Genomic DNA, 26,849 nt, shown 5'->3' with positions numbered 1-26,849 from the left:
AAGCAGAGAGATGAAAATATGAAGAATCAAAAGGAATTTCTAGAAATTAAAAAAACAAAATCACTGTACCAGAAATGAAGAATGTCTTTGATGGGTCTTCAGTAACTTTGACATTGCTCAAGAATCAGTGAGCTTCAAGATAGGCAAATATACACATTTCCAGCTGAAATCCAAGGGGAAGAAGATTACAAAAGATTGAAAAAGAAAAAGAAAGAAAAAAAATAGAACAATGAAGAGCTATGGGATATAATCTGGAATATCGGAAAGAAAAGATATGATAGAAAAGAAAGAAAAAAAAGTGAAGGAGTAATGACTGAAAACTGAACCAAATTAATGTCACACAACAGAACCACAGATGCAGGAATGTCAGAGAATGACAAACAGATATATGATAAACAAGCAAACATACATGCATCTATATGTATATCTAAGCATGTTATATGCAAACCCAGAAAACCAAAGAGTAAAAGAAAATCTTGAAAGGAGACAGAGGAAAACAAAACTTTATCTATAGAGGGAAATAGGATAAGAATTACAGCAGACTTGCCATCAAAAACCATAAAAGCTAGAAGACAATTGGATGATATTTTTGTGTTTAAAGGAAAAATGAGACAAAAGAAAATCACCAACTTAAAATTTTATATCTAGAAAAATAAAGCTTCAAATGTGAGGGAGAAATAAATATTTTCCCAGACACACACTGAGGTAATTCACTATCATCAGATCTTCCCTGAAAAACAAAAAAAATTAAAAGAAATTCTTTAGGGAGTAAGAAAATGACATTGATAAGAAACTTGGATCTACAGTAAGAAAGGAACCAAATTTCCTAAGCAGATTGTTAATTCTAGACCTAATTCAGGAACATGAAATAAAACCAGAGCACCTTACAGTACCAGGAAGTAAGAAAGTGCTTAAAAAAGAGGTTGTGGGAGCATTTCTTTTCTTGTTTTTTTTATAATATTTTATTTTTTATAAACATATATTTTTATCCCCAGGGGTACAGGTCTGTGAATCACCAGGTTTACACACTTCACAGCACTCACCAAAGCACATACCCTCCCCAATGTCCATAATCCCACCCCCTTCTCCCAAACCCCCTCCCCCCAGCAACCCTCAGTTTGTTTTGTGAGATTAAGAGTCGCTTATGGTTTGTCTCCCTCCCAATCCCATCTTGTTTCATTGATTCTTCTCCTACCCACTTAAGCCCCCATGTTGCATCACCACTTCCTCATATCAGGGAGATCATATGATAGTTGTCTTTCTCTGCTTGACTTATTTCGCTAAGCATGATACGCTCTAGTTCCATCCATGTTGTCGCAAATGGCAAGATTTCATTTCTTTTGATGGCTGCATAGTATTCCATTGTGTATATATACCACATCTTCTTGATCCATTCATCTGTTGATGGACATCTAGGTTCTTTCCATAGTTTGGCTATTGTGGACATTGCTGCTATAAACATTCGGGTGCACGTGCCCCTTTGGATCACTACATTTGTATCTTTAGGGTAAATACCCAATAGTGCAATTGCTGGGTCATAGGGCAGTTCTATTTTCAACATTTTGAGGAACCTCCATGCGGTTTTCCAGAGTGGCTGCACCAGCTTGCATTCCCACCAACAGTGTAGCATTTCAAAGTGACACAGGAGCCAGTATGAGAGAGCTTCCAATGGTCCAAACTAGAATAATATGAGGGGGAAAAAAACCCCACAAATACTGTAATATTGGATTATAACTGAAAGTATAAATTAAAGATGCTGAGTGCATATTGTTATGTATAAATGATTAAACCAATAAATAAATGGGAAAGATGGAACTAATCTTCTTTACAGAATTCCAAGTAATACATGTAGATGCACCTCCTTCTAGAAATTGGAGGTTAATTCCCTTCTTCTTGACTGTGGACAGGACTTAGGAATTTGCTTCCAAATAATAGAGTGTGAAAGGCAAGATATGGTAACTTAATGGGGGGAGTATCTGAAAGACTCTAACTTATTCAAAGTTAACACCACCAGTGATAGGTCATTGCTGTTATTAACCTCCTGATATAATGTGAGGAGAACACTCTAGACCTCTGTGGTATTCCTCCCCAAAACCAATAATCCTTATAATCATAAAAGTATAACAAAATCTTTATAAAAAAATAAAAAAATCATAAAAAAACCATATAACAAATACATATTGAAAGTTTTTTTATAAAATACCCAACATGCACTTTTCAAAACTGCCATGGTCATGAAAAACAAAGAGTAAGAAATTTTATACTGCAGAAGAAACAGAAGTGTAATGATTAATAAATTCCATGTAATGGATCAGATGCTGGAATTTAGTTAATAGTAATGTGCCAATGTTAGTTTTTAATTTTGATAAATGTACCATCGTTATATAAGATGTTAATATTGGGGGGAAACTAGGTGAAGGGTGTATAGGAATATTTTCTTCTACTTTTACTACTTTTCTCTATATCTAAAATAGATTCCAAAATTTAAAAAATATCTACAAAAATAAAAGGGTGAAAAAAAGATCATGTAAACACACATCTTAAAATTTTTGAACTGGCTATATTAACTTCAGACAGGCTTTAGGAAAAAGACTATTACCTGGGACAACTGGAATATTTCATAAAGATAAACAGGTAAATGCATCTAGAAGACAGAACAACATAAATGTATATTTACTTAATAACAGACGTTCAAATACAAACAACAAAAAAAATAGAACTAATGCCAGAAAATAAAACTGCTAGTAGTAATTAGTGTGTTAGTTCATATTCTTGCATGTCTATAATTATAGTAGATGATTAGCATTCCTGTTCCAATGACTAATAAAAACATAAATAAATAAGGATGTAGAAAAACTGAACAAAAATATTATAAATTTATTTGACCTAATTGATGTTTAAATACCTTTCCCAGCAACAGCAGAATACTGACCCATCCACCTTCACACCAGCAAGTATGCATGGAACATTCATCGTGATATACTGGGTCATAAACCAAGTGTCAAAAAATATAAAAGGAACTGAAAGCAAACAAAACATTTTCTTTGGCTACAATAGAACAAAATTAACAATCAGTAACAAAAAAAGAATATATTAAATTTTCCCAACTGTTTAGAAATTAAATTATATACTTCTATACAAACCATTAATTAAAAAGGAATCACAAGGAAAATTAGAAAATATTTTAAATTGAATGAAAATGAAAACAAAACATAAAATGTGTGAGATTTAACTAAAATAGCTCTTAGAGTGAAATTTCTAGCACAAAATGCTTTAATTATAGAAGGAGGAGGAAAGGTCTAAAGGCATGTGTAGGCTTCCAAAAGAAACTGGAAAACAATAGTAGTGAAACCAAGGCTAAGTAAAAAGTAATAAACAGTGGAAAGCAGTGACATAGAAAACAAACAATAGAAAAAATCAATGAAGACATATTGCCTTTAAAAATATCAATAAAATTGAGCAATTTCTAGTACCAGTGATAAAAAGAAAGAAAAGTTACAGCTTGCAGATATCATTTAATACCAAATACTAATACTAAACATAGGGCAATACTAAGTTAAGGGTACTAAGTTAAGGTAAGAGCAGTCAATTTAATAAGTTAGATGAAATGGACAATTCTGGTTAAAAAGACTTGTAAATACAGTGTTGGTGAGTATATGGAATAACTGGCATTTTCTTATATTGCTTTTGAGAATATAAAATAGTACAGCCACATTGAAAAACACTATGGTATTACCTTATAAAGTAAAAATATATATAAATATTATAATTATATAATTGCATTGCAATTATCTATTTTATATGTGTGTTTATAAATGTTTATCATGACTCAAGAATTCCACTCCTGGATATATACCAAAGGGAAATAAAATATATATTCACACAAATAACAAATACACATATGCAAATGTTCTTAGCAATGTTATATATAATTGCCTCAAACTGGAAACAACTTAAATTTCCATCAACTGATGAATGAAAAAAACAAATTATGGTATAGCCATACATGGGATACTGTACTCACCGATAGAAAACCAAAATATTAATACATAAAACAGGAATGAATCTTAAAACATTATGCTAACTGAAAGAAGTGAAATATAACACTGTATACTTTATGATTCCATTTTTATAGTATTCTATAAAAGGCACATTTTTAGTCAGGAAAAGCAAGTTAGTAGTTGCTTGAGACCTGCTTGGGTAGGGCAGATGACTTGGCACTAGGGAACTTACAGTTATGTTGGAAATAGTCTGCCTCTTGAGGATGATGGTGGGGTCATGAGACTACACATTTGTCAAAACTCATTGAATGGTGGAGGAAAAATGCATGCGTTATTACTGTTATCAGGTTATACCTCAATAAAGTTGGTTTAAATGATTTTATTTTAGAGGTCAGAATGAGAAAACAAAAACAAAAACCTCTCTTTGTTTTACTCTTCTGGTAGTTTCATAACTTCCTGAGGCAAATGAATGTCCCCAACAAACTCGGTAAAAAGATCAGTGCATTAAACAAACAAACAAACAAACAAATAATACCAAAGAAAAAAGCATCTTAGTATATTGGAAAACTATTTCCCCATTACATTACAATTACAATCCCTACTTCTATTTTCAGTTTTACAATAAACTTTGTCTTCTACATGAACAGACATTTCGGCAAAGAAGACATCCAAATGGCCAAAGTGCTGCACATTGCTCGGCATCAGGGAAATATGAATCAAAACTGCAGTGAGATACCATCTCACACCAGTCAGAACGGCTAAAATTAACAAGTCAAGAAATGACAGATGTTGGCGAAGATGTGGAGAAAGGGGAAACCTCCTACACTGTTGGTGGGAAGGCAAGCTGGTGCAGCCACTCTGGAAAACAGCATGGGGGTTCCTCAAAAAGCTGAAAATAGGGCTACCCTACAACCCAGAAATCGCACTACTGGATATTTACCCTAAAGATACAAATGCAGTGATCTGAAGGGGCACGTGCACCCAAATGTTTATGACAGCAATGTCCAGAATAGCTAAACTATGGAAAGAACCTGGATGTCCCATCAACAGATGAATGGATAAAGAAGATGTGAGATATCTATATCTATATCTATGTATCTATATATAGATATATAAACATCTATAATGGAATACAATGCAGCCATCGAAAAACCACCAACTCTTGCCATTGGCAATGACATGGATGGAACTAGAGGGTATTATGCTAAGTGAAATAAGTCAATCAGATAAAGATAATTATCATATGATCTCTCTGATATGAGGAAGGGCAGGGGGTCATGGGGCCTAGGGAGGGAAAAAATGAAACAAAATTCGGGATCAGGAGGGAGATAAACCATAAGAGACTCTTAATCTCACGAAACTGAGGGTGCTGGAGGTGAGGGGGTAGGGATAAGGTGGCTGGGTTATGGACATTGGGGAAGGTCTGTGCTATGGTGAGTGCTGTAAAATGTGTAAGCCGGATGATTCACAGACCTGTACCCTGGTAGCAAATAATAAATAATTTATATTAATAAAAAAACTGAAAAAAACAAAAATAAGAAACTATGTCTTCTACCTAATGCTGATACCTGTTATTGAATTCTTATAGACAATTTAAAAGAAAAATATTTAGAATTCCAGGTACAATGAGTAGTCCAATTTCTGTTCATAGTCTTTTGACTGGAATTGACAAGCCACTTCATCACATAGGTCACAATTATTTTCATCTGCACATGGGGGATGGCTCTTGGTAACATCTAAGATTCTTTCTAGATCTGATTTCCTGCAACTTCATATCAGTGTCCCTATTAAAAACAGTAGAGAGGAAACAACCCTCAGCAAAGTAGCTGAATATAAATTCCTTCTCATATTTACAAGGTGACTAAAGGTGATTGAAATGAACAAGAGCTAAAGCAAATCCTCAAACCTTACATATGATCAATTTTTTTTAAGAGAGATTTTTTTGTTTTATTTTATTTAAGTTTTTGCTTTTTTTTGTTTGGTTGAAGGGATTCATACCATTTCAAAATCAATCCTGGTATACCTGCCCTCCAAGGTTTTTCTGAAAATGTGGATGACAAAAAAGTGATCAGGGAAGAAGACTATTTTCAAAGGTAGTCACTATGCACATTATTCTGGGAAATCTGTGATTTTGTTATTCTTTGTGCTAAATGTTTCAGTTGTTTCTTTTATGTTGGGGATGAAAGTTTCAAGATACATCCAGTGATGCTACCAGAGATTTCATTTACATGATATAAAATTATACCAACAAATAGGAATGACTCTCACAAACAGTTATTGAGTGAAAGAAGGCAGACATAAGAAGGCGTATGGATTATTCCATTAAGTATCCTACAAAAGCAGAGAATACTTACTTCTGCTGTCAGGGAAGTGGTTGTCCTTATGGTAAGGGGCTAGTGACTGGAAGAGAGCTCAATGAGACTTCCAGAATTCTGGCAACATTTTTTTTTTTCCTTCTGGTCACTGAGTGTTTGTTTTGCTATAGTCCTTGAGTACAGTTATAACACATACACTTATGTGTGTGTCTGCACATTATATATAATAGCACAATAATATATCCCACACAGTATCACAATTATATATTTTAAAAACATGCTACTAAACACAGGATTTCATCTGAGCCTCATAACAACCTGTTGGGACTAGTGATATAAGGACCACTGTCACCATTTTAGAAATGAAGGACATGAGGTTTTGAAAATACAGGTCAATTCAACTCAACGAATATTTCTTAAGTTCCTATTGTAATCTAGAAAGAGAAAACATACTGGATAGTAAGATACAAAGAGTGCTTACAGTTAAAAATAAATGAAGTCATTTACTCCCAGAGCACATAGCTAAGAAGGTTCGTGGCATTTTGGACATAGAAGGTACCCCAGACACCAACAGGGTTCCACTCTTAGATGAGGGCGAGGCAAGAGCCTGGACTTTGTCGTGGGCCTGATTTGGGTTGGATTTCTAGTTTCAACACTTCATCACTGGGTAACCTTGGGCAACTTACCTACCCTCTCTCTGCCTCAGTTTGTTGATCTGAAATGTCGTATTAAAAATATCCATCTTAAAAATAGCTCTGAGGTAAATTGTAAAAAATCTGGGAGCAATCCCAGCATACCACTCAGCAACTAGCAGTTCTAAGTTACTATCTGTTCCCTTCAGGTGATTTGAAGTAAGTGGCTCAGAATCCAGGCCCCTTCCTAGCATGCTTTTCCGCTTCTCCAAATATGTACAAATGAGATGTGGAGTGTTAGGTGCACTGGGATGTGAGGCACATGCTGGACCAGCTCTGTCTACTTTCCAGGGAATCTGTGTGGAGCTCCTGGGTTTCATAACCTGTGGTCCGAGGGCCTTTGGCCCAGTGGGGAGGCAGAACCTCTCCCTGGTGTTGATGGCAGGGCTGTGAGAGTGCATATGAGTAATCCTTTCTGGGAGGAAAGCAGATACGGCAGCCTGGAAAGCACACGTTCGGGGAGGCTGAGCAGGAGAATGAGCTGAGATGAGCAAAGACCACCATCCTGGGTGTGTGATGCAAAGCCTCGGGAATGTGTCCGAATCCAATCCAGTGGCCGTCCTCACCGTGCTCTGTAGCCCTCTGAGCCCCAGCAGCTGTCACGGTGACTGATGTGCGACACCCTGACCTTTGCTGACACTGTCCTTCCTTCTTGTCTTTCACCCACGTCTGTCCCTGTTTTCCACCTCACGCTGGCTGATGGCAAATAGGTCTGTGGAGCTGCTTGGAGGAAAAATCCCATTCTCTGTTATCCTGGTCCTGGGACTCCAATTTCCCATGGGTATAGATGATTGATGGGAACTCTCATTCCAGTAAAATACTGTCTGCTTCTCTACAAGGGTCCCTCCCCACACCAGCCATTCTCCTGGTTTAAAGGAGGGCCAAACTCTTCAGAATATATTCCCCACCAATGAGAGAGCTCCCATGTATCTTGTGAGGCAACTTCATGTCCAGTACTTCATCTGTTTCTCATTACAGCCCCCTGGGGGGAACCAAGCAAGGGTATTATTTCCTTATCAGTAGTGAAGGAAATGGGGTTCCAAGTGGTCCCCTGAATTGTCCCAAGTGAAATGGTAAAGTAGGTGGCCATCAGAATTAGCGTTCAAGTCAACTGAAAACCAGCCTATTGGATATCACTCTATTGGCTCTCAATTCCACATATGTATTTTAATGGCTGCTACTGCTTAGCAATCTGTTCTTCTCTAATTCGTGTTTGTTCCAGAAAAGCTATGATCAAGAAGAGCTCTCTCCCATATTCACCATATTTTATGAAATAGAAGAAAGAGCATACACAATTCAAATAGACATCTGAGGTAACGTCAAGAATCAGTTTGTATGTCATCTTCAGGAAGCTATAACCAATAGTCTCAATCTGAGATTGTCCCCCCTCTTCTTTATGCTTTGACAGCACCCTGCATGCACATTTACAATGCATGTAAATCACCTATTTATGCATTTCTCTCTCTTTCCTATAGACCCTTGAGCTCAGGGACCATGACTTATTCATCTTTGTATTTTCTGGTGCCTGAACATGGCAAAGACAAATGCTCAATTAGATCATTGACTGAATATAAAATAATGTAGTCGATGGTATTGAGAGTCTAAAGGTGATATACCTTGGCCCTCATTTGACTGAGGAGGACACCAAAGAGGACACATTCAAGGTCAGAAAGAGTAAGAAGCAGGAACAAGACCACTTCTCCAAAGGGTGGTCTGTGCTACTCAGGTCCAGGTTTCTACTATAGTGTGCAAGTTCTCTATCCTTTCAAATCATACTGTTAAATTATAGCTAAAGTTAATAAAGGATGCCCCAATCAGTGGATGAGTCTCCCCCTCTAGAAGTACCTCTGAACATACTTCAGAAAAGCTTCCATTTTCTATTATCCAGACTGGAGCCATCACCAGCTCTTTGGTTCCCTCTCTGCAGTCTCACAGCCTCTTTGGTGCGCTACTTGTTCTTGCTTCTTACTGATTCCCCTGAGCACGGACTCTCCTCTTCTGCCACACCCTGAGCATTGAGCATGAGGTTTAAAAGCATCTATCAAAAACATGAAGATAGCAAAAGGGAATTGCTAAGTCAGAAGGGGAAACCCAAATATTGGCCATTAGGCAGCAATACTTCCTCAAGCCTACCCACTAAATTGCATCACAAGGGAGCTGGGGCGGCTGTGTTCTTCTGTCTCTGGCTTCCCAAGATGCTACATGGGTCTACTCTTCAGAGCTGCTTCGACCAGATCTTTTCCTTGAGTATCAGTCTTTTACTCCCAACTCTTGTCTTTAGTCTGGCAAGAAAAAAATCCAAAAGGATCTTTTAATATAGAAAGGAAAAATCTTTGAGAAGATAGAGCTCACTCCCTACTTTGATGATTCATTAAGCAGAATCTGTCAAGGCAGGTCTGAGGAATTTGCATTTGAATCCTTTCACTGGGTACTGGCTACCCAAAGGCCAAAGTATAGGTACTTAATGTGCATAACCAGAACATTCCACAGAGTGAACTCTCCCAGAAGAGCAAGTGGTATGCCTCGAAGGAAATTCTTACTTCTTTGTTAAACCATAGGAAGAAAATTCACAGTAAGCTAAGACAACCTATTTTGTTCCAGTGTCTATCAGTCAGACATTCAGGTGTTCAGCCCTAAAGCACTTTTCCCAAAACTTGGGAGCTATCTGATCAGGTACGAATAGCTGATGGCAAATATTTAGGATCTGTGTGTATTATTAGCAATAATTAACATTTATTGAGTGGGTACTATATACCAGGGACTGTGTTTAGCATTTTACATGCATTCTCTTATTTAATCCTTCCAAAATCCTATAAAAAGGACAATGATGCATTCTGGGTGTGGTTTAGGGTGCGGTTGGTTCGTTGCCCAAATCCTTCCACTCAGCCCTCCTCTTCTCTGGAGTGAATATGCCAAAGAGCATATTCACCAAAGGATCAGCAGCCAAATGGGAAAGAAAGTGCTGATATTATTGTCTGGGAAAGCCCACAAAAGAGAACACAACTTAGGCCTGAGGCTTAGGAGAAGCAACCCCAGCATCCACTTATCCAGCCTTCAGCTTGCATAGAGGCTAGGATAAAGAACAGAGAGTGCTTCCTAAAGGGATAGCCAGAGTTTAAAAAAAAAAAAAAAGGTGGTTATGGAATCTAACTTTAAGACACTGTTGTTTTTCAAAATCACCCTTTGGGTTCTAGTCAATTAGATTAATAATTCCTACTCGCTTAGAGGGTTCCAATGAGGTCAGAGAGAGGAGTGTGATAGAAAGGGGAAAGCTGAGGTCTCAAGGGGCTCCAGAGGCCTGGAATCTTCTTGTACTAAATTCATGCTGGCTTCTACGCAGAGGTTCAGAGAATCTCTCTCTTACTGTTTCTTTGAGATGGGTTCTAAGGAAGTTTCACAGTGGCTTTAAGAGCTTTAGAAAAATATGTTCCTTCAGTTTCTGTTGCATAGTCAGACACAGCCTATGGGGCAGGTGAGGAGGACCATGCATGAGGAAGTGGACTACTCAGCCACCGCCTTCTATTTTGGTGTCTGACATTTTGAACCAAATGCCATTGTAATTTATTTCTTGTGCCCAACCCCAAGATTTCAAGATTTCACGAGACATTTTTGAATCCTACGAACAGACCAGCTTTAATTCAACTGGAAGGGCTCATTAAGTATTGAAAACAGTTTTACTTTAGAGAGAGCTACGTGTGTCTGATTATTAATATGCAAGGAAGGGAAAATAAATGCAAAGGAACCACATTGTTACCGGTTCTACAAGTGTTTTCCCCTATATATCATGTCATGGGAGCATGTGAATGAAAGGCAACCATAAGCAAAAACGCTTCTCTCACATATTTGCTGAGGTTTGGACTTTTGACTTACCTGAGTCTTCTACCACTTATTCCTCTCTAGTCTCTATCACTGGGCTCTGTCCTCTGTCCTTATAATGCTGACATGCTCAGGGTGCCTCTTTGGATATCCTCCTAGTGCATCCTTCCCCCAAACACACAATCAACTCTCATTCATACTTCTGACTTAGAGATGTCTTCTATCAGTTTTCACCCATACTTCTGACTTAGAGATGTCTTCTATCAGTTTTGGCTTCACAAAATGGACTCAATTCCTCATAGCAGGGAAAGGAGTTTTGTACAATGCTGGTGTTTAAAAGTTCAAATATGCAACTGTTTGCTGAGTAAAACAAAACAAAACAAAAAAACAAAAACAAAAACAAAAAAACAGAGAAGAAAATTAACAAATTAACAACCTAGATTTTTGGTATATAAGAACAGCATGACTTAGAAAAGAAAATAGTTCTTTAATAATTCCTTCCAGTCTTCTCTAGCTAGCACCTACTGTATGCAAGCTTCTACCAGATAATGGTGACAGTGACTCTATACAGCTGGGTAAGATACAGAACTTCAAAGAGTACCAGTAAGGAAATACACATGTACTGAATTCTATTCAAGATAATTTATTTGGATACATAAACATGTACATTAACATAAATGACTACAATCGAAGGCAGTATGAAGTAAAGACCATTAAAAGATATAACAAGTTTACTTATTCCAGTAGAGGTAATTAAGAAGGGCCTAGGAAATTTTTATTACATTTTCATATGAGTGGGTACTGATGTTATTAAAAAACAGGATTATTTTTGCAAGGACTCAAGTCCCTGCAAGCAGAGAGTTGAGTTCAGTATTCATTTTTATCTGAACATAGAATTTGTTTAAAGTAAAAGTGAGTAAAAGCATAGACATACACTCAGAGTCTAGAAATGGAAAGCTTAGTTGCTGATGTCCAAAATTTCAAATTTCATTTCAGAGGTGGTGAAAATTATTGAAGTGTTCCCATCAGGGGAGCCCTGTGATTAGAAAATGATAGAGAGAGATTCTCAGGAAACTGTCAGCAGTGTGGAGAATAGAATGAGAGACAGACAAGGAAAGAAGTGGGAAGAGAAGTTGGAATTTTCTTTGAACAGCCTAGAGGTCATGTAGGCATGTACCAACCAAACAGACAAACAAAAAATTACCAACAAATCTCTGGAGTAAACTTTTATAATGAATAACATCTACTTTTTGTTTACTTCTTATAAAATTCACTTTATTTCATTGCAGAAAATTAGAAAAATACTGAAGAAAATAAAGTGAATTGATGACTTCCCAATTAAGAACACAGTAGTTTATATTTGTATCTATTTACTTCTAATTTTCTATTTGTGTAATTAAACTTTTCAGGGTTAAGTTTATAGCACACATTTAAGTGTTTTTTAAAAAAATTAATGTCATAAACATTTCCCACATATGTCTATTATTATCTTTGTGTTAAAGATTTATTTATTTATTTATAGCATAGGGGCTGGGGAAAGGCCGAGAGGAAGAAACAGAATCTCAGGAGACTTCGTGCTTGAGCATGGATTCAGGGTTCAATCCCATGACCTTGACATCATGACCTGAACCAAAACCAAGAGTGACACTTAACCAACTGAGCTACCCAGGTTCCCCTATGTTTATTATTATCTTAACCATCTTTTAGAAACATGATAGAAAATTGAATAGAAAAAATGTTAAGTGATTATACCTCTCAATCATGTTCAAAATGAAAATATAAGGCATAAGGAAGAAAACAAAATGCAGCTATAATACCAAGATTTAGAGATAAGTGCAGTGAATATTCTTGCAGTATATTTTAAGCATAAAAGAGCATTAAAAAGGGGCACCCGAGTGGCTCAATGGGTTAAAGCCTCTGCCTTTGGCTCTGGTCATGATACCAGGGTCCTGGGATCGAGCCCCATGTGGGGCTTTCTGCTCAGCAGGGAGCCTGCTTCCCTTCCTCTCTCTCTGCCTGTCTCTCTGCCTATTTGCGATCTCTGTCAAATAAATAAATAAAATATTTTTTAAAAAAGAGCATTAAAAATTGGTTCAGTATCATATAACATGCTTTATAACTTTTTTTGCTTGTGATAAAAATCATTTAGAAGTGTTTTAAGTTTAGGGGCACCTGGGTGGCTCAGTGGGTTAAGCCTCTGCCTTCAGCTCAGGTCATGATCTAAAGGTCCTAGGATTGAGCCCAGCATTGGGCTCTCTGCTCCGCGGGGAGCCTGCTTCCTCCTCTCCTTCTGCCTGTTTCTCTGCGTACTTGTGATCTCTCTCTTTCTGTGTCAAATTAAATAAAAGCTTCTTTTAAAAAAAGTGTTTTAAGTGTTGCATAATATCATACAGTTATACCATCACTTATTCATACCCGACAGTAACTATAGTAATTTATTTATGATTTGGAATCAAAACTATACTCAAAGCAGACTATTTCTTAATGCTCTTATTATCAATCAGGAAAGAAAGTCACCAAGCATAAAAGATAAGAAGTTAGAAAGACACCTATAAAATGAACTTGAAAAAAAAGTAACAGAATGGATTAAATGAAGGTATAATCAATTACCAATGGATTGGGAAAATATGCAATTTGTCTTGGAGAGTAAATAAATATAATGAGCTTTTGCAAAATTAGGATGTTGCTATTTCAACATAAACATGTTTTAAACTAAAGTACATTTTAGGGTAGTCAGATCTCACATATGTGCAAGATATATCTTAAAAACCCAAGAAGACATTCCAGAGTTATAGGTTCTTGAAGAGGCTTTAAGTTTAGTGAAAGGTCTTAAGCTTCCTTCTTCTATCACTTCCATGAGAAACAAAGAAAACAGATGAATAGCCTTGTTTTAAGAGGGAGGCAATGGAAAGCTAGCTTAGATAAGATATCGTAACAAGAGTCCAGTGTCAATCTCCAACGTCAAACTCCTGCTTTCATATTGTTTCTCCACCACTTACTGTTCCCTGGACTTGGGTGAGCTAATCTCTCCCACCTGTTTCTTCGACTGTAACATGAAACGCTGAGGATGCTGTACTTCCAAAAGATTCTGAGAGACAGGAGGAGAAAGTACCATTTTTGGAAAACAATTACCAGCAAACACTTTTAATGATTTTACAATCCAAGAAGTTCATCTTTTCTTCATATCTTTGAAAAAATTCTTTACAAGCCTAGCTTACTGAATTTTTAAAATTAGTTTTGGATAAGACACCCAGAACCAGCAGAATTCTAAAAGCCCATCTGGAACCATGAACGTGGTCCATTGTTATGAAGTGATTTCTTGTCTCTTAATGTTTGTGACTTTATGATATTTCCCCACAACCTGACTTGAATCTTCTTTATTGAGATTACACTTGGAGATCAGGAGGTTTTTCTATGCAGAAAAGGCAGCCATGCCTAAATCCTTCTTATGTTTAACTGCAAAAAAAAAAAAAAAAAAAAAAAAAAATCTCATTTGTTCAGTCATTAAGATGTGGTTTCTAACCTTGAGGCTTTTACAATTTGTAACTGGGGAACTCAACACAAAGCACAGAAACAAAAAACAGATAGAGCTATTCAGAAAAAGGTTTCATCTAAATTGAAGCTGGGATGCTTCTTTGGGAAAGTGATAATTGAGGTATACCTTGAAGGATGTAGTCTTGTTAAGTGTTTAATGGGATGGGGGAGGGTGTTCAAGCTAGAAGTGAGGTAGGCCTTAAAAACCTCATTTCATTTTCTAGGCAGTGAGTGTGAATTATTTTAGATTCATATGAAAACTTGTGACATGATACAATCCATGTTTTAGAATATGTTTGGGCCCCGACTTGAGAGATAAGCGGCGGGAACTTCAGGGCCGCTGTTGTGGCCTCCTTGCTGGGACAGAGGAGTGACAGTGTCACTTGAGAGCAGTGACATTGTGGAGGGGAACTGCGAGGCCTATGGGCCTCTCTGTATGTAACAAATATTACCAAAAGAAAGCTTTCCCTTTCATTAATGCCATCTCAAAGATGTGAAACATGCTTTGCTGGTGTTGATTTGCTTTTATTTACCTTCTCTAAAATAGCGTGCAGTTTCCGTACAAATGATATGTACTTGGCATGTTAAATTGCTGAAGCGTTTTCTTCCCTTGATGCTCACCGTGAAACACACCCAACGCTCTGCCTGGATGTGAGTTCATGCAAGAAAACATCACTATCTATCCTGACAGAAAGACTGCAATTCTATTTTGCTCCAAGATTGGAATACAACTAATGCTGGAGCAATTTAGACAAAATGGCTATTTTTAACCATGGTATCAGTAGAGATGTTTCTTTTCTTTCTTCTTTCTTCTTCTTCTTCTTCTTCTTCTTCTTCTTCTTCTTCTTCTTCTCCTTCTCTTCATCTTTTACAAGAAAATGTCTGCAGTTTATTTTAGAAGTAATCAGTTTTATTACAGGGAGTACAACGTTTCTGAGTACAAATTAGATATTTTTGAAATATAAGCTCTGCTCTTTTGTAAGTATTCCTTCTCTTCCAACCCCTAGTACTGGGTAATATTTTGTGATTGATTTTGCTACATCCCTCTCGGATCTAAATTTAGACATGAGAATAGTAAAAATAAAATAAAAATTCATTCATTCATTCCAAAAGACATTTAATGAATACCTCCTGTGTTCTAGGCATTGTACTAAATGACAGGTGTGGAGTTAACATGGCCCTTGCCCTCCAGAAGCTTACATTTTCACAGGAGTCTAAGCTATGCACACAAATATCTCTATTATAATTTAAAATATTATGTGTGTCTATAAGCAAAGTACTGGAGTACAGAGAATGTTTATTCCATTAGAAGAAAACAAAAAATATTCACAGAGAATATGACATTTTAGATAGGTCTAAGGAATAAATGGGGAAATGGAAAGAACATTCTAGAATGATGAAAGAGTATGTGCAAAGAAATGAAAGTGCAAACTCTCAGGAAGAGAGGATGGGCAAGTTGAAAAAACACAGAGAGAAAGTCTTGTGTCTGTGCCCCGCTCACTCCTCTGAAAACTGAGGAACCTTGGGCAAGTTAGTCAATCTTTCCTGAACACTGGGATACTAATACCTGTCTTGAAGAATATTCTTTGATTAAATGAGCTATTGTACGTAAAAGCACCTGGCTCCTTGAGCATGCTCAGTAAATATGGTCTGATTTTATTCAAGAGAAATACACATTTCCTTGAGGTAGAACACAGAGCGTCTGGGTAAGAACATTGTGAGGAAACTGAGATCCAAAAGATAAGCTGGGACCAAATTGTGTGAAAGCAAAGCTAAATAGTTTAGGTTTTATTCTGAGGGCAATCAGGAACCATTGACTTTTTTTTTTTTTTAAATTTTGTTTATTTATTTGACAAAGAGAGATGACAAGTAGGCCCACAGGCAGGCAGAGCGAGAGAGAGAGAGAGAGAGAGAGAGAGAGAGTGGGAAGCAGGTCCCCTGCTAAGCAGAGAGCCCAATGCAGGCTCGATCCCAGGACCCCGAGACCATGACCTGAGCTGAAGGCAGAAGCTTAACCCACTGAGCCACCCAGGTTCCCAAACCATTGACTTTTGAAACAGCTCTTAGCTGTGGTCAGATTTTTGCTTTAGAGATTTCACTGGGACAGGGATGAAAATAGACAGAGGAAGAGGGAAGTTAAGTAGAGACTGGAAAGCTATTGTAGTGATTCAGGTCAGGCAGGCTGAGGATTTGAACTCTCATTGTCTGTGTGCTAGAGGGAGGGAGTGAAGCCCCACAAGAAATGTAATGCACAAGCATACACCAAATTGGGAGGGTTTGGGGACTACCAGTATGCGTGGAAGTGAAAAATCCTAAATTATCTCTCAGCCAAACACTGAGGAGTACAGGCGGCTTGGTGTTTTCTTCTGCAGTAGCACAAATACATCTGCTTACCCGTCCAGCTGCTTGGAGTTGGAAGAAGCTAAACCCACATTGAGAGGAACATGGTTATTTTCTGCTGCTAAGTCATTCCTCAGCACGTGGGAGTGTAGAAGGAATTTAATTGTGCTATCTCCTAAACCTTTTGGTGTTTATTGACAGATCCTTGACTTATCGGGAGAGGAGGATGAATTATCTAGTAGATTCCACCTTCTTTTTACAGATGAAGACAAAACTCAGAATCAGGAAGTAACCTATCTCAGAAACAGAGGGTGTGCGAAACACTAGAGCCAGAATTCAAACCCAGGATTTTCACTGATCACCTAAACACTCTTTTTAAAGAAGTTGTTGAGAATTCATGCAGGCATCACTAATAGCTACACAGTGAGCAGTAACTTTGTCTACCCCCATCTGCACAGAAATAAAGTGAATTGTTTTAACTTTCCTTTTAAATCTTAAATGGAAGCTGAAGTTCCATCAAATGGAGCTAAATGTGTTTTCTACATAATTTAATAGTAAAAATTAGTTGATTTATGTCATAAAATATAAAAAAAAAACTACAAGGGCACATTGCTAGTGTAAACTCAGGTAAAATAATTTTTAGTTTTTTTTAGCTCTGATTATAAATTCCTGGGGATTTTTTTTTTTTTTTTTTTTTTACAAAACAATGAACGACAGGCTACCAATTATTAACCAAAAAATCATTCCTAATGAATAGAAAATGTTAATTCCATCAAATTTGGAATATTTAAACAAAAGAATTATTAACACACATTTAAGGTTAAAATTCTCTGTCCTTTATAGACATTCATCATTTATACTTTTTTCTTGGGAAAAAATATTGTATAGAATGTAATTCTAAATCATTGACACATCTTTTTAAAGAACATTTAAAAAATCAGTTTGGATATAACCATTTTAACCTATTTCCCTTCCATCTTAAACAGTATATTTGGGAACCATTCAAGAATAACTGGGTTGGCATCAAAAGAAATGAAATCTTGCCATTTGCGATGACGTGGATGGAACTAGAAGGTATTATGCTTAGTGAAATAAGTCAATCAGAGAAAGACAACGATCATATGATCTCCCTGATATGAGGAAGTGGAGATGCAACGCGGGGGATTTGGGGAGTAGGAAAAGAATAAATGAAACAAGATGGGATCGGGAGGGAGACAAACCATAAGAGATTCTTAATCTCACAGAACAAACTGAGGGTTGCTGGGGCGTGGGGGGTTTGGGAGAGGGTGGTAGGGTTATGGACATTGGAGGTGTGTGTGCTGTGGTGAGTGCTGTAAACCTGGTGATTCACAGACCTGTACCCCTGGGGCTAAAAATACATTATATGTTTATTTTAAAAAAAAGAATAACTGGGTTGGAATCATCATTAGTAATAAGAATCATAGAATGTTACCTCTGGAAGTGTCTTTGGATAGGATCTGCTGTTTCTGATCCCCCATGTTATGAAATATCTAGAGTGTGGTCATGAGATCTTCTAGTAGGATAGGTTGAATGAATGCAAATGTACTGGGGGGCCTCTGGTTTAAAGTTGGAGCTATATATTTTATCCTCAGGGACCCAAAAGTATTTAATGTAGAAGGAAATTTTTTAAAAGGGCCAGGGGCACCTGGGAGGCTCAGTTGGTTAAGAACTGGACTCTCGATTTTAGTTCAGGTCATGATCTCAGGGTCCTGGGATGGAGAATCCCACATCCTTGGACTACCAGCTCAGCAGGGAGTTTGCTTGTCTCCTTCCTTCTTCCTCTGCTCCTCCACTCATGCACACACATGCATGCTCTCTCTCTCTCTCTGAAATAAATCATCTTAAAAAATAAAAAAATAAAAAATGGGCCAGGCGCAAAGTGCAATAAATATCACTGTCTGGGGCAGAGAAGAAAGCAATGGATTGAGGAAAAATCAATCTGGGTTTAAATTGCTGTCTTTCACTGCCCTGGATTAAGTCTCTCTGTCCCTGCTGATGCTGGTGGTATTTTGCTTTAGTTACCTCATTTGTAACCAGGTGATCACTATGAATGTCCTCTAAGTTCTGACCTTATGATCGTGTGGTTCTTCCATCGAGGGTGAGATATTTGAAGCAGAATTCAAAATAGGCTGAATTATGAGTGGCCCGATGTCACTCAGAAAATCAAACATTCAAATTCACTCTCATTTCAATCTGTTTTTCTCCCCCTCATTTTAAAAATTGACATTTAACGAGTACTTACTAAGTGCCAGAGTATGTGCGAAGCACATTAATAAATGTGTTCACTCATTAAATCTTTCAACTCCATGAAGTAGGTACTATTTGGTCTTAGCAACTTCTTCACATCATAGGATATTTTTGTCTTGTATCTAATAGGAAACTTAAGCAGCCTTGCTAGTGTTACTGTAGGCAGGATGTGAATCCAAGACAGCCATCGGAAAGCATTACCAGAGCATCTCTCTTGACAGGAGAGAGCTCATTGGCCATGAATGTTTTTTCCCTGACCAATGATACAACCTCCTGCCCAAAGTTACCAGTATCACTAGGTTGGCAACAAGTCTTTGGAAGTTTACATCATCCCTATATTTTTGAAGTTACTAAATGTGAAAAATATCATGACCTCAGTGTTCCCTTGCTGAGCCAGATTCATAACATTACCACCACCTGCTCTTCCAAAGGTTTCCATTTAATGCAGGTTTAAAAATAAGGACTCTGCTCTCTCTTGCTTTCTTTAGAGAAAAGGTGTAAGTCTGGCTGGAGTGTTAAGAAATTCCAGGGTGATACAGTGGAAAGAACTTGTCTCAGATCTTCCACGTGACCTTGGGCAAGTCAGCCTTAACAATTTTCAGTTTTCTCCATCTCTATAACAGAGTGATTGAAGAAAATAATTTGTTCGGAGGAGAAGGGAGCTGAAATGGATTATGTATAAGTCTATTGGTCTTTAAAATCCACACAAAACCTCTAAAAACTAAAATGTAGTAGCTGGTAAAACATGTCCTGGCTCCTGAAATGTTGAAAGGAATCTTTTAACTCCTTTTTTGATTCTTCTTCCCTTCTTCCTTTGCTCCCTTCCTTCTCCCCTGTCCACCTTTTCTTCCAGCCAGATAGTAGTTTAGGTCCTGGGAGGGGGGAGGTTGTGAATACAATAGGCAAGTCCTCTTTTGTCATGAAGCACACATTTCCATGGGGGAAAAGAAAAAGGTAGTAACAAATAACCCAATAAATGAAGTAATTTAAAGTGGTAATAGGGGCTGTGGGCAGAATACAGTGGAGAAAGAGCTTTAAAATTGGTAGTTGCAAGCAGAGGCATTTAGATTTTAAAGAGGGTGATTGGGATGGATTTCTCTGAAGAGGAAATATTTTGCTGGAGATTGGAATGACGAACTGGGACTGGCTTTGTTCTGGGGAGAACATCACCAAGAAGACAGGGCATAAGTGAAGGGGCTGCAGGAGGCATGAGTTTGGGTTGGTCGAACAAAACAAAACAAAACAGAATGAAGGCCTGAGGTCAGGAGTATGGTGAACAGGGAAGAGAGTAGAATAATCTCTTAGCAGAGATCTGGGCATTAGTCAGGTCATCCAGAGCATCTTAAGGAGTTCAGTTTTTATTCTAAGTATATTTGAATATCATTTAAGTGTTTTAAGTAGAGTTATGGTATTATTCACATTTTTATTTATTTTTATTTTTTTAAGTAGGCTCCATGCCCAGTGTGGTGCTCATGACTCTGAGATCAAGAGTCATATTCTCTACCATTGGAGCCAGCCAGGCATTCCTATTGTCACATTTTTAAATGACTGCTCTAACTGCAATGGATTATAAGGGCTAGAGTAGAAGCAGAAAGATGAGTTAGAAAATATAAAATAAGAGATTCAGGGTAATTCAAAGCCTAGGATCCAGGGAATGGGAGTAACCTGAAGTCTGATTAGAAGAAGTGGAACTTGAACATGAATCTGGTTTGAGTGAATCCAGTAGCATCTAACCCATTATCTTTTCAGGTAACCTACTTTATTTTTAGACAATCCTATCTCTGAGAAATTATATGCTATAATCACAGAATATAGTAAGTGCCTAATAAGTGTTACAGATTCCTCCTTTTTGGTCATACTCAAAAGAGCTAATTATAACACTTTGCATGTATGGAAACTGACTGAACATCCTCTTTTCCTTTAATTAGTCTAAGTGTGCACAACTTCATACTTACTTAGTGACAGGACAACAGCCATTGCCCTGCCCCACAGCCTAATTATTGTAGGTGTACAATTCTCATTACACATATGCTGGAACCACACCGTGACTAAAGTGTTATTGGACTTTGCCTAACTAAATGTACTGATAAGGGCCTAGGTGTTGGTGGTGACTTAGGCTAGGTCAGTGCTTTATCAACTATCAAATCCCACTAGCTGTTAGAGAAACAGGTATGTCCCTCAAGCTAACCCAAGTAGGCTACCCCTAAATAGCTTTAGTCATACATTGACCAGAAGAAAGCATAGGCTAGGTGAATGGGGACACGTCCCAGTTCCAGCCATAGGGAGGGATGGGGCTCTGTCTGGAAAGTGAGGAATCAGACAAAAGGCCTAGGAAGTTCCTAAGGACCCACAGCTATGATGTAGCCCTTTCAGGAGACTGGCATGCAATAGCTCAGGGCTACAGTTTTTTGAAACCTATTTACTAATAAAATTGTCAGATATTTGTACTGTGTAAGCTAGAATTTTTTCTGCTTCCTTTTTTTTGTTCTCTTCCAGCTGAACTTTAGTATCGATAAAGTAATATTTTAAAGATATTATTTATTTAAACCTGGCAATTCACAGACCTGTACCCCTGGGGATAAAAATATATGTTTATAAAAAATAAAAAATTAAAAAAATAAAAAAGATATTATTTATTTATTTAATTTTAGAGAGCGAGTGTGCATGAATAAGGGGAGAGAAAAGGGAGAAGGAAAGGGAAAGACTCTCAAGCAGACTCTGCACTGAGGCATGGAGCCCAACATGGGGCATGATCTCACAACCCTGAGATCATGACCTGAGCTGAAACCAAGAGTCCGATGCTTACCAACTAAGCCACTTGGATGCCTCAATTCTGAACAATTCTATCTTATCTCGGCTATTTTCTGGGGAACCAAGAGATGGGGTATGGAGTCACATCTGTCCTAGAATATTAAAGGGTAAGCACTTCTTCTCTGAGATGCAGCATTATGGGCAAAAAAATTAATCAGGAGTCCCCAGGGGGCATGTTGGGCTAAAGGGGAAAGAATCTGGTGATCTTTTTCTCTGTACTTTTTGAGATATTGGTCTTGCTTTGATTTGTATATATTATGTTTTATTTTTGAAATGTGAAGGCATTTCCCTTGCACCCTCACCATCCTGGTCTTTTCTGAACAGGTGCTCTAGTTCAGTTGTTTTCGAAAGTGTGGTCCTCAGCCAGGAACATCAGCAACATCTGGGAATTGTTAGAAATGCAAATACTTAAACTCCAGCCAGACATGTGAATGTGGTACTCTTGGGTTAGGGCCCAGAAATTTCCATTTTAATAAGCCTGTCAGATAATTCTGATACATACTCAAGTTCAGAAATTCCCTGCTCGAACTGGTCCAAAGTGAGGAACTCAGAAGTGTCCCACACTTCACCTAGGTGAGGCAGAGCAAGAACTCCTGCTCCTCCTGTGGGCTGGAGGTCAAGTTAGGGTTAGAAGCCAATTCTCTTGGGTTCTAGGCCACAGCTCTTTATATCCTATCATGCTCTGAAACTCAATCCTGGTAAAGAACCACAATGCTAAAGATCACCACTCACATTATCTTTCTTTTAGTTTTGTAGGTTTACCAAACTAAAAAGGAAATAGTGGATGGTAATTTCATACCTAGAAGTGGAACTTAAGAAAGTAATCAGACATTGAGAGACCACCTTACACCAATTAGAATGGCCAAAATTAGTAAGAACGGTAAACAACCGGTGTCGGAGAGGATGTGGAGAAAGGGGAACCCTCTTACACTGTTGGTGGGAATGCAAGTTGGTGCAGCCACTTTGGAAAACAGTGTGGAGATTCCTTAAGAAATTAAAAATAGAGCTACCCTATGACCCTGCAATTGTGCCACTGGAAATTTACCCCAAAGATACAGATGTAGTGAAAAGAAGGGCCATATGTACCCCAAAGTTCATAGCAGCAATGATCACAGTCGCCAAACTGGAAAGAACCAACACAAGAAAGAACCAACTTTGGCTTAGCCAATATTGAGAGGAATTTTTTGTTTTCATAACTTTCAAGAAATGGCATGTAAGAATTGTTGTTCAATAACATATAATAAGAATTAGAATAATAGCAATAATAAGCATTATTATCAGGAGAAATGTTAAGGTCTTAAAGCTACGTTTCAGTCATACTCTTATAAACCTCATTAAAGGCAAGGAAAAAAAATGATAACTATGGGCTACTGGGAATATCATTAATTCGAAAACTACTTATTGAGAGATAGTATTAACTGAGAATTCGAAAGGCAACATGAGTGTGGGACCAGCATCAGGCCCAATGCCCACCTTGCCTCAAAGCCTCCAATTCTAGGGGCTCTTCTCCAATGCCTGAAATTTATGGTCCTGAAGAAAATTATGCATCCTTGCAAATGTCATCAGCTGAAACACCCCACTCAGGGACTATTTCTCTTCTTCCTCCCTCCATGGATCTGCTTATTCAGGCCAGCCCTGATTTTTTCACCAGTCTCAGAGTAAAACTACTACTCTCTTCTATAGAGGAGAGCATGATGAAGCAGAAAGATGCAGCCCAGGGCAAGAAACAGATCAGAACTCTGTTCTCTTGGGGCACCTGGGTGGCTCAGTTAGTTAAGTGTCTGCCTTTGGCTCAGGTCATGATCCTGGGGTTCTGGGATTGAGCCTTGTGTCAGGGTCCCTGCTGAGTGGGGGATCTGCTTCTTCCTCTCCCTCTGCCCCTCCTGCCCTGTTTGTGCTTTTTCTCCCCCCCTCTCTCTGAAATAAATGAATACAATCTTAAAAAACAAAACAAGCACAAACATGTTCTGTCAGACCCAGCTGTATGTCCTCAATGCTAGATTACAGAAACAGAAATACCTCAGTCTCCAGAAGATGTAAGAACTTTCCAACATTCTGAACCTTAGCGATAAGAAGGTTAAGACCTGGTTCTAGAACCAGAGAATGAAATGTAAAAGGTTGCAGAAAAACAACTAGCCAAAGAATAGCAAGACTATGACTAAGAACACCTCAGCAACTACAGAATACCCAGGCTTCTGTTCTTCTCACCAGGATACCTGATTAACTCTTCCGGAAACCTTCCAATATAGAGTAGCCAGACCTGGAAACCTTCCAATATGGAGCAACCAGACCTGGAAACTTTCCAATATGGAATAACCAGACCTGGAATAGCCAGTCTTAGAGCAACCATCTCTGGAACAGTCAGACCTGCTGCTCCCAAGCCTGGAAAAACTAGACCTGGAACAATCAGCTCCACAACTATAGACAGGAATCCCTGCAGCACCAGATTCTGTTCCTGCAAAATTCTGCCAGGGATTTGGATTCCATCTTAGAAACTGCTAGGGATAGCCATAGGATAACAAAATAATCCACTAGTACTTTAGTACCTTGCAAATAATGGATTTATTCCCATATTACTCTGTGAACCTATAGCCTACAGATGTGTGACAATGAGTATATATTTCAATCTCAATTTAGTCAGTGGCTGTAGTACTTCTAGGATTTGTGGTCCCATATCTCTGCCTTGATAGTCTGTTTCTCATTATGTTTCTTGTATCCATTGAGGGGTTAAAATTAGAGTCTAATCAAAGATGTTTCCGTAGCATTGGCTTCTATGGACAACATGATGAAAGATGTTCTTGGCTAGAGATAACTAGATATAATATTAATTTGGATATCTTTAGGTTTTAGATTCTAACCTCAAGAATAGGAAGTAAAAATATAGGACTTGTGATGAAGGATTATTTGTATTTTCTGAGACTGTGAATCTTTACTTGTTAATAACCTCAATTTTTATGGTAAAGTGTTAAACTATAATGTGCTTCACTGATTTCCTCTACCCCTGTGCTGATTTACTACAATTGCTCATTTGTTCATCATTCTGGTATTTGTAGAAAGATGTTTTGTATTTTAATGCGTAATGATAATAGTACCAGTTTGGTCGGTTGGTTTGTAGGCTTAAGTACAAAAAAAAAAAAATACCCACTTAAAGAATATTCATCGAGGACACCTGGGTGGCTCAGTGGGTTAAGCCTCTGCCTTTGTCTCAGGTCATGATCTCAGGGTCCTAGAATCAAGTCCCGTATTGGGCTCTTTGCTCAGCAGGGAGCCTGCTTCCCTTCCTCTCTCTCTCTGCCTGCCTCTCTGTCTACTTGTGATCTCTGTCTGTGAAATAAATAATTAAAATCTTTAAAAAAATTTCATCGAGTACCTGCTATGTGTTCTGTGGTGAACATTGCTATAAAATCACATTATGAAGATTGTAGTATAGTCTAAGAGAACTTATATAACATTATGAGACTTTGGAACTCAAATGAAAGTAAAAAAAGAGATTAGAAATGAAGAGAACTATAGGTCAGTGTTAAGAGCATTTAGAAGAGGAATGTATTCTTATCAAGACTTGAAGTTTTTTTGGAATTCTGGTGATGAAGAGGAAGTCTTTCTAAAGGAAGCATAAGCAAGAATTTGAGGTGGAAAATGATGCCATATACATGGGAAACACGAGTAGTTTTCTTTTGTTAGAGAATATATCCTCCCTTAGAGTGTCATTTTGAGGTTTACCAATACAGAGAAGCATGTAGTAAACCCTCAGGAAACTCTTTTAAGTGATTGCTACACTTGGAATTAGTCTGTTTTTGGAGAGAAGAGGAATGTAGTTTGGTTGCCCTAAGGACAGCTTCTGTCCATCCACATATTTCCCCAAACCCCAAACTAACTAACCAACTGAACCAAAAATCCAATGGTGAAGAAAGCTTAAAAAATGATGCAGTTATAGACTACATTCTCTTGAAGAGGACATAGAGGTATTACCATAGCCCATCACTCTCTCACTCTCTTATTTCCCATGTTCTCCTTCTTTCTGTGATGTGGCTCATCCTCACAAAAGAGTGACAGTCAGTGCAGTCAGCTTCCCCCTGTGGAGTAGGAATGTCTCTCTAGGAAACATTCTCTCAGCACTCTGGTGAATAAAAGTATCCATCTTCTCTGGGAAAGGATCCAAAAGAGAGGTAGAAGAGGGGGAAAAGGGAAATGAACAAAACAGTTCCTCCTAGAATGTGCTATGTAGGTTCCCATGGGCTTACAGTGTGTTACTCATTCAGTCCTTCCATCATGCGGTGGCTGGTAGGGCTGAGAACCAAACTCACCACCAGCTTCTTGCTGAACACTATTTTTCCTTCATGATATCATTCTGCCTAGTAAATCAGGAGAGGACAGTGTTAAAGTTGAAGAGTAAGAGTTTGGGGGTGGAGAACTTGACAGGAAAAAGCTGTGAAGGAAAAAAGAATTTGCAAACTAATCAATTTTAAAGATTATTTTTATTAACATATAATGTATTATTTGCCCCAGGGGTACAGGTCTATGAATCATCAGGCTTACACATTTCACAGCATTCACCATAGCACATACCCTCCCCAGTGTTCATAACCCAACCACTCTCTCCCTACCCCCCCAATCCCCAGCAACCCTTAATTTTTTCTGTGAAATTAAGAGTCTCTTATGTTTTTTCTCCCTCCCGATCCCATCTTGTTTCATTTTTTCCTTCCCTACCCCCACAACCTACCCACCCTGCCTCTCAAATTCCTCGTTTCAGCGAAATCATATGATAATTGTCTTTCTCTGATTGACTTATTTCACTTAACATAATACCCTCTAGTTCTGTCCATATTGTTGCGAATGACAAGATTTAATTTCTTTTGATGACTGCATAGTATTCCATTGTGTGTGTGTGTGTGTGTGTGTATATATATATATATATATATATATATATATATATATCTTTATCCATTCATCTGTTGATGGACATCTAGGTTCTTTTCATAGTTTGGCTATTGTGGACATTGCTGCTATAAACATTGGGATACACATGCCCCTTCGGATCACTACATTTGTATCTTTAGGGTAAATACCCAGTA

General features: G+C 37.9%; 1 pseudogene; it reads left to right on the top strand.

Annotated features, from left to right (window-relative positions):
* The window catches only part of LOC131825574 (homeobox protein NANOG-like), a 128,708-nt pseudogene extending 104,324 nt beyond the window's left edge, over positions 1-24,384 (top strand).
* The last annotated feature ends 2,465 nt before the right edge of the window (positions 24,385-26,849 follow it).

This window comes from Mustela lutreola, chromosome 2 (assembly GCF_030435805.1).
Source record: "Mustela lutreola isolate mMusLut2 chromosome 2, mMusLut2.pri, whole genome shotgun sequence".
NCBI classification, from domain to species: domain Eukaryota; kingdom Metazoa; phylum Chordata; class Mammalia; order Carnivora; family Mustelidae; genus Mustela; species Mustela lutreola.
Note: the sequence above shows the minus strand (reverse complement) of the source record. Positions and strands in the feature narration are given on the sequence as shown.